This window comes from Canis lupus, chromosome 1 (assembly GCF_048164855.1).
Source record: "Canis lupus baileyi chromosome 1, mCanLup2.hap1, whole genome shotgun sequence".
NCBI lineage: Eukaryota > Metazoa > Chordata > Mammalia > Carnivora > Canidae > Canis > Canis lupus.
This window is the reverse complement of record NC_132838.1, coordinates 7,552,457-7,561,789: the sequence shown is the minus strand read 5'-3', so window position 1 is coordinate 7,561,789 and position 9,333 is coordinate 7,552,457. Positions and strand designations below refer to the sequence as shown.

General features: G+C 37.9%; 1 pseudogene; it reads left to right on the top strand.

Moving 5' to 3' along the window:
* The first annotated feature begins 8,288 nt into the window (after positions 1-8,288).
* Positions 8,289-9,084, top strand: LOC140611026 (testis-expressed protein 35 pseudogene; annotated as a pseudogene).
* The last annotated feature ends 249 nt before the right edge of the window (positions 9,085-9,333 follow it).

The window sequence follows — 9,333 nt, the reverse complement described above, 5'->3', positions numbered from 1 at the left end:
GTCTGACATCTGCTTTGGGTGCGGCTGCCACAGCTACTGCTAAGATTAAGGGATGAATTACCTTACCCGTAAGCCACTTCCTTAAAATGCAGAGTCCTGGGAAACAACATGTGCTGGGCAGAACTATGGACTCATGTCCACCACTCACTTTATCAGAAATCGAGGGGAGGGAGAGTCTGGTGTTCCTATGATTCCACAGAGGAAGGAGATCAAGTGGGAAACATGTTCCTTAAAGGCCACACAAAATCAGAGAGAAATAACTCCCTCCTCCTAAATGAAACTTGGTGTCATTGTGAGATGTGAATGCATGCTAAACAACACACAGTAAAGGCAAATATCTACTATATTGAGTAAATAATGAAACTAATTGAGTGGAGAAGTTTTTTATCCTTTCATTTCAAAATAAAATGAACTGCTAAATTAGAATTCTTATTACAGTTTTGTTCACAACCATTTTTGATGACTCTCATATATTGATAATGTAAGAAAATCCATTTGGGGTATTATTCTGTGTTTATTCACAAAATGCTTTAGCAGATGGAAGTATGATATTCTTATTTTTTTTTTCAAAAAGAGGAAAAAATAAAAATTCATGAGGCAAAGAAAAGTTTTAGAGATGAAATTCCATGGAATGATTGGTAATCAACCTGAATTACTTAATGTGTTCTGTCAAAACAAAGACACAACTAAACATTATAGTCATAATTTTATGTGACTAATGCAAGTCTATTTATTTAATTGAAATGAGAAACCATATATTTTGAAGAATAAATTCCATCTGACATTTAAGAGACCACAGATGTCAAACCTCAGACTTTGCCTAAAATTATTCGCTTTTCCACTAGTGAGAGAGTGTGATCAGAGAACACAAGTGGCAAAAGGGATGACATTTTAGATATTAGAAGTTTTCTTCTGGACCCTGTTTTATAAATGGAGATAAAAAGGGATGATATGATTTTAGCTGTTCAGCTAATGCTAGCTATCAGATAGTGACTCAACAACATGTTTCCTTTGCCATTAAGCTTTACTTAAAATTTATTTTACTTAAATGGAGTCATATGTCATAGATTTTTTTCCCCCAACAACATCTAGTATCCCAAAAGGAGAAATTTGCTAAATAGTTTATGGGACATTTAAAAACTGAAATAGGGATGCCTGGGTGGCTCAGCAGTTGAGCATCTGCCTTTGGCTCAGGGTGTGATCCTGGGGTGGGAGATGGAGTCCCACATGAGGCTCCCAGCAGGGAGCCTGCTTCTCCCTCTGCTCGTGTCTCTGCCTTCTCTCTGTGTCTCTCATGAATAAGTAAATAAAATCTTAAAAAAAAATAAAATAAGGGATCCCTGGGTGGTGCAGCGGTTTGGCGCCTGCCTTTGGCCCGGGGCGCGATCCTGGAGGCTCTGGGATCGAATCCCACGTCGGGCTCCTGGTGCATGGAGCCTGCTTCTCCCTCTGCCTGTGTCTCTGCCTCTCTCTCTCTCTGTGTGTAACTATCATGAATAAATAAATAAAATCTTTAAAAAAATAAAAATAAAAAAATAAAATAAAATAAAAACTGAAATATTATCATTGATATATGTTTTCAAACTAGTTACATTAGCATATGCTAGTTTAAACTATTTAAAATAAACATTACAGAATAATATTTATATTATATCCAAAGTGTGTGTATTGTGTAAACACCCTTTACTTTAGAAATGTTTATTTCTCTAGTACTTGACAAAGAAAAGTACAACTAAACTTTATTTAAAAGTTAATTTTGGGGTGTCTGAGTGTCTCAGTAAGTTAAATGACTGATTCTTGATTTTGGATCAGGTCATGATCTCAGGGTCCAGAGATTGTGCCCCATGTTGGGCTCTATACTCAGTGAGGAGTCTGCTTGAGATACTCTCTCTCTCTCCCTCTCCCTCTGCACTTCCCCCCACTCATGCATGCTCACTCTAAATAAATAAATAAATAAATAAATAAATAAATAAATAAATAAAATCTTTTTTTAAGTAAAAAAAAATAAAAGGTAATTTTCATGAGAGAAAAAAAGGAAAATAAAGATGCTTACCTCATTACTGTTGAAAGAGAAAGCTCATAAACATAACATTTAATTCAGTATAATGAAACTGAAAAGATCAATTCCTCAGAACTGAAAAAAGTCACTGAGCTATCCACAAAAGACAGAGTATTTCCATTAAGTCTATTTGTTTCAATAAGAGGAGATTATACAGTGACCTTTTCTTTAGCTGCCTTGGTTTCTCCATTTTTAATCATTATGCAAGATTTGGTAGGAATCCTTGCTGACACTTTGCTCCTCAGGGGGCAATTAGAAGAGTAGCGAATTCACTGGAAACTGAAAATCATTTCACTTTACTACTAAAAATGACAAGAGAGAGGCCAACATATCTGGACCGGCAAAGCACTCCTCCAATGTTAATACACAAGAATCCATAAAGCTGTGCTTAAGGAGGATTACATATCCAAAAGAAAACTAAAATCCACATCACAAATAGATGAGTTACAATTAATGCCCTATTACACAAAATTTAGAGCTAGAGTCCTACATGTATCCTTCTGTACATATAAAAATAAGTTTGTTCCCAGCAAATGTGCTATTTTGGTTTGTGTCCATCTTGCTTTTTGTATTTTCTATTTCTACATTACCTTGGCTTTGCTGAGGATTTTCTTTTTCAAAGCTGAAAAACAAGATAATATCGACTTTTTTTTTTTTTTTTACTCAAAGCAAATTAAACTAAACAATTGTGTTAATTGCTTGAGAAATATTTGTATATATTTTAGGAAAAAAATACTCAGAGTAAAATGTAGTATAAGAGGTTTATTATATGGGGTATGTACCACTAGCTGCTTTAATAAGCAAACTCCCGCATTATAGCACCTTACACAGTGAAAGTCAGTTTTTCCTCTCATGTCAATGTCAGTGAACCATGGCAAGTAGGCTTGTTTTCCATCCTGTGGCTTCTTTGTCCCTTCCTTAGATCCCTGATGGATCCCTGATTTTTCTATTAGAACCTCTGCATGGCAGGAGGAGGAGGGGATGACATTTAGGTGTAGTGAGTACAGATAGGCCCACTGTTGGAAAGTTGGAGTTATGTCACTTTGCTTTTACAAAAGACTTGTATTATTGCAGTATGGGTTGTCACTAACCAAAAGTAATATGAAGAGGATTTTCTCTTCTACCAAGTAAGGTGGAAAGTGAAAAGGAGCCTTGGTGTTTTGCAATGAACAGAACCATTATAAAGGCAGCATGGGAACAGCGGCGGCCCCAGCGGCTTCCCTGGGAACTGCACCCGGCCCCTCAGCATCCAGCCACCAAAGCATATCTGCTTTACCTTGAATTGTTCTGCGCATGCTTTAGCCAGATGTATTCTGGGGTCTCAGAAAAACCTAAGAGTGATTATTTTCGGGGCCAAAAATGCTCAAAACTTTTTTTTCCATTTAAATGAATGTTAATTGCCTTTTTGCTTCATGCCACTTTGGTTTACTGAAGGTTTCATGGGGATGGCCTATTTTTGGAGAGAGAGAAAGTTCCGTGGTTTTAGAGGCCAGGCCTGATTGTTGCTGTGTCCTTACTCTTCATATTTTCCTATCTAGATATCAAATCTGTAGTTCCACATAATTATCATGGGTGATAACTGGTCTTGACATTTTTCTTAAGAAGGAGATGAAGAACAGAGGTATTGGTGGTCATTAGCATGCTCTGTAAAAATATGTTTTATTCGGAAGTTGTTTTAATAGATATAATCTTGAGTTATACATCTTCTTTGAAGTAAATATATATTATGTAAAGGTGTGATTACTGTGGCTCCATCTTTCTTAACTAAGATATTAATAGGGAACAAAAATAAAATAAAATTCTATTTATGAACTCTCTATATAAATATGTAACTATATAAAAATATATTTAAATATATATATATATATATGAAATTTACATTACCAGCCTAGATCTTTCCTTTGAACTCCAGGCCTGTGCGACTAATTGTCTATTGGAAGGAATATGTGCTTTCATGCCCAATTGCATTTAATGCACAGTCCATTCTGTTGGATGTTTGAATCTACTCATTCCTAACATCCTACTTCTATCAGTGTAACTTGCCGACATTACCCTGAAAACAGAAGCAGAATCTGACCCTTGTCCCTTATATTTCTCTGGCCCAATCCACTATTATTTCTTTACTAGCTGGCAAAATAACATCTGACTGTTCTCTTCCTCTATGCTTGACAATTGTGTGTGAGTGTGTGTGTTTTTTCACAAAGAAGCCAGTGGTTAAGGAAAAAAAAAAGTTAAATGCCTTAAATTGACTTACAAAACCACATTGATCTGTCTCACACTGTTCAGCTCTGACCTCTGACTTCATCTCTTCTTATCCTTCCCTCCTTCTCACTGGCCTCCAGGCTGGGCCTCTGCTTGAGGCTGTTCCTCTACTTCACAACCTCATCTCATTAGGCCTTTGCTCTAATGTTGCTCAGTGAGGCCCCCTCTGACTCCACTACTTAATGTTCAGTATCACAACCTCCAATTCCTGGCAAGGCTCCTGGCAAGGCTCTGCCCCATTTTCTGTTTCTTGTAACTACATGTAAGCAAGGAAATATAATTTCTCAGCCACTGAGATTATTTCTACTCCTCCTCCTCCTCTTCCTCCTCATCCTTCTTCTTCTTCTTCTTCCTCTTCTTCTTCTTCTTCTTCTTCTTCTTCTTCTTCTTCTATTTATTTTTGTGTGTTTGTTTGTTATTGTTTTCCAGAAATATAATCTGCCAAAGCAGGCTAATATGTTTTAAACAACCTTTATTTTAATTACTTTTTAAATTGTCCATTTCTTTGCACTAGAATGTACTTTTCTTGATAGTGATGCAGGCAGGCCAGGTCCAAGGACACAGAGTGGGTCCTACAGGACAAGCCAAGAGGGTCTTTGGCTTCATGCAGGATGGAAATCACATGTGAGCCAGTAGGAAGTGAGAGCAAAGTTTACTGAAGACATGTAGAGAGACATACAGACTGAGAATCTGGCAGAAAAGGAGCATGAGTCTCATCTTTGCTTGGGGCCTTGGGTTTTTATTGATGACTGTGGTGTGACACACATGTCCCCTCAGGTATCCAGGAACTGGTCAGAACAAGGACAGGGGCCAGGTGTCTATCATAAGTCACTTATTTCCGGGAGCCAGGGGCAGGAGGGGGGGCGGTGCTTGGTGTCCAGATGTCTAGCTCCTATGGTCTGGAATATGTGCTTGGTGACCTCACCCAGGCACTGCTTAGATATTATCTATTGTGCTGGTAGACTCCAAAGATATCATTATCTTCTTGTATTTTACAGGAAGAATATACATGAAGGTGTGTGTAGGGCAGGGGAGCAAGTCCTAGTGTAACAGGTTTCTTGTCTCATGGAGTCAAAGAATGAATCTCATGGACACAAAAGGGTGACATGAAAGAAAGTTCATTAAGTGAAGGTGAGAACAGAAAGGAAAGAAAAAATCTCTGTAGAGTAAGGAGGCTCCCGAATGGGTTACCACTGAGGGCTTTTTAGTGGCAGTCTTTTATTGAGAACTGACCAGATAATTTAAATCTTCTTGATGTGTCTACCACTAATAGCACTGTGTTTACTTTTACTTTAAAGTTTGGCAATTTCCAGTGGTCCAGCTGTAACTGTGATAGAGAATGCTTGTCTCTGGCATTTAGGATGAATGAGGTAGTCTCATTAGTCTAGTTATGTTCCCTTATTTCTGGTTTCATATGTCTCAGCATTTCTCCACATCTGGGATTTCTGTGAGCCTGAACCTGTAGCCCCTGGGTGAGTTTAGTCACCCAGCCCCCTACCTATCTCTTCGTACGTAAGCCACACCTGTCCCTTACTCACTAAAAAGAACAGAAGCAAGAAAAGAAACAGAGGGAAAAACAAAAAAACAACTAAAACACAGCCTTTTCTTTCATGGAGTCCCTTTGGTTTCTCTGTCTCGTTAGCAGTAATTTTGTACATCTTATACACTAATATATCCCTTGTGCCTAGAGAGTGGCTGTTCTAATGTGGACTGTATTTCAATATATACTTGTCTAAGGAATGTGATTTAGGGTGCAATATCTCTCCACTTATATTGGAAAGGAATTTACAGTAGGAAAATGAATTTAAAATTAATCCTAGCCCAAGTTTAGTAAACAATCGAGTTAAAATTGTATGTGTTATCTGTTTAAAAACAGAACACTATCCCAAATAAATTATTAGTAGAACAAGTATGCAGAATGAGGGGAGAGAGATACAGTCTTTCCCAATTGTTAGTCTCCAATTCTTTTCAGAGGAGCCTGCCCTTTACTGTAACTCTAGATACCTGACAACCTGGAATAGGTGGTTACTAAGATTCCTGTGGATGGTAACCTTCTATGATTCTGTGATACTTTGCCATATCAGAAACTGTTACATTTTGTTACTAAGGAATACTGTAGAAATCTGGTTATAATTTTTAAATTGCTCGAGTGAATAAGGATCCTTTCAGGAATCTTGCTGTCCTAGAGGAATAATCATCTGCCTAAAATTGTATGAAAGTAGTACTCAAATATTCTTTTCAGAAATAGAACGTTCAAGAAACGTATCTATGGAACTCTTCATCTTGTAAAGTTATTTCAGTGGTGTAGGAGATGAGGAAAACAATGTCTTATGAATGCTGTCATGAATATTGCTTAAAGGGGTGAGATATTTTAATACATATTTTAGAAATATGGAGGGGGGAAGGAGCTCTTTATATACTCTAGTACATGGTAATCACACTAAACCTGAGTAGGTTCCTTCCTGTGAATGTACACAATTTTGAACTTCTGTGTTGTTTATGATTCAAAATATTAGAACCTAGATTTCTCACACAAATATATTTTAAATAAAGATGGGCAATATCAAAATGCACAAATATTGCGTCTAGAATTGGCAGCTAGATTAGAAAACTTGATACCCCTGAGGTTATCTCATAGGGTCAAAAAGGGAAACAGATTTCAATGCTGCCTAGAAGCTTTCACAAAAAACCATCCCAGCACAATCTAAGTTGTTTCCACAGCACAGGCTGGACACAGGTCAAAGGGGATGATACTCATCAGAAAGGATGGAGAAGTGATATGACTTCTCACTTTCTGGAAAAAAAAAAAAAAAAACGGGACTCCTGGGTGGCTCAGTGGTTGAGCGTCTGCCTTTGGCTCAGGGCGTGATCCCGGAGTCCTAGGAAGTCCCACATCCGACTTCCTGCATGGAGCTTGCTTCTCCTTCTGCCTATGTCTCTGCCTCTCTCTCTGTGTTTCTCATGAATAAATAAGTAAAATATTTAAAAGAAAAATCATTGACAAATTAAGTTAGTGATTTGTTTTCTGCTCCTCTCACTTGATTTAAGCTAATTGTGATCCTCCAACATCTTTTTGAGTACTGTATTCTCAATTTTCAAGACAATATTTATAAGAGTAGTTATTCAATAAATTCTTATTGAGGACATGCATGAATTGATGAGTTGAAGAGAAGAGACTCATGGAAGGTTGATTTAATGAATAAACCTAGATATGAAAGGTCTGAGAAATATATATTGAACTCTTAAAATTCATTGAAAAAATAATGTAAAATTCCAGGACTGTGACTAAATTTCTTTCTAAACAATTCTTAACAGTTTTGTAAAGACAAAGTCTTTTTATTTTTGACTTTAAAAGAGAATTGAATATTAATATAAAATGGTTCTGTTTGGTGGCATAAATTGGGGCAACCTCCTAAACATAATATAAGTGATTAAGGATTGAAAGCAAATTACTTGATAATTAAAAAGAGGAGCTAAAATGTAGCTAACCCACTGAAGGTTAAAAGAAATGGCAATATTGATACAAAGGAATGCAAGCAGAAAACTAAAGATGCAATTAACTCAATTATAAAAATAGATTAAAAACTGAAGATAATTTTTATAACTATGAAATTTATTAGGCAGTAGACTGAGCTCCTGAGGGAACATATGTAGATTTTGCACTCTGCATCATGGAACAACTGAATGCATTGAACATGTAAGAGTACCCTAAAGGAAATAGTCCTTTACTAAGAATGAATTGAATAGATGAACTAACATAGTTCCCATTTGTAATTGCTCTCATTGTTCTCAATCTTTGACTACAAAAGTATATAAAGCTAATAGTCTCCTGAAGCCCAGACATCGCTGCTCAGGAGGGCAGAGGAGGCTCTTCGGCTGGGCCGCAGGAGGGGCCTTGGCCGGCCAGGGCCCAGGGGGCAGTGGCGGGAGCTGCCCAAACTCGGGGCGGGGGTGGATCTCTCCCGCCTGGTCCACCCATGCTTGTGATGCCCAATGTTCTGTGCCTCTGCTCTAACCAACAGACATATGACTACAAAGGAGCGAAACAAGATGGGCCATTTACCAAACCAGGAGGGACACATGAGCTAAGGAATGAACTCAGGGAGGTGAGGGAAGAGCTCAAGATAAAAATGAGGAGATCAAACAGATAAAGGGCGTAATGGACAAGGATTTTGATAAACTCCAGGAATTTGTGGAGATTATGAAGGAAATGCAGAAGGATATGGACGAGAAGATGGATGTTTTAATAAATATACAGAAGAACAGCAAGCTTCCCCTTAGAAGAGGGCCAAAGGAACAGCAGGAACTCAGACTGATAGGAAAAACAGACATAGACCCCCAGCTCCGGCTCAAGAAAATGGATGGAGCAGATGGAACACCACTTTCTCTTCACAAGAAGATCATGGCCCTACAAAAGACAAAGAAGGACCCTCTGGATTCCCTTCATCAATGCGGGACCTACTGCGAAAAATGTTTGTTGAGTGCCCTAAAGAACAACTACAATCAGGGCAGCAGGAAACTTCCATGCCACTCCTGGCCACCCTTTTCATCCTTGGCCTCTGGAGATGCTTTTTGATTTATCTGTGCTTCAAGCCCTACACGGGGGAGGACGACATGCTCCCAAGCTAGCACACTGGCAGCTCCGGCTCTTCCTCCCCCTGCTCCTTGAGCTGCACAGTAAAGGCTTGTGGCCCTCTGACCTACCACCCTGCCCCAGGCCTGCCCCCACCGGGAGATTAAAATCATCACTTAAAACCAAAAAAAAAAAAAAAATAGTAGTTAAAATAGTAGTTAATAGTAGTTAAAATGTATTAAATAAAAGAATTGATGTTGCCAATTAAGGCATAGGTTAAATATTATATAAAATATCAAATTTTAGATTTATAGTAAAATGTATTGTCCAGATTGCGGCTGAAGTAAATTATTTAAATGAGTGCTACTATTAACCTTTATGATCAGAATTTTATTGTTCTTGGATGGCATGTGAATATTTTTATTAAATTGCTTTGCTT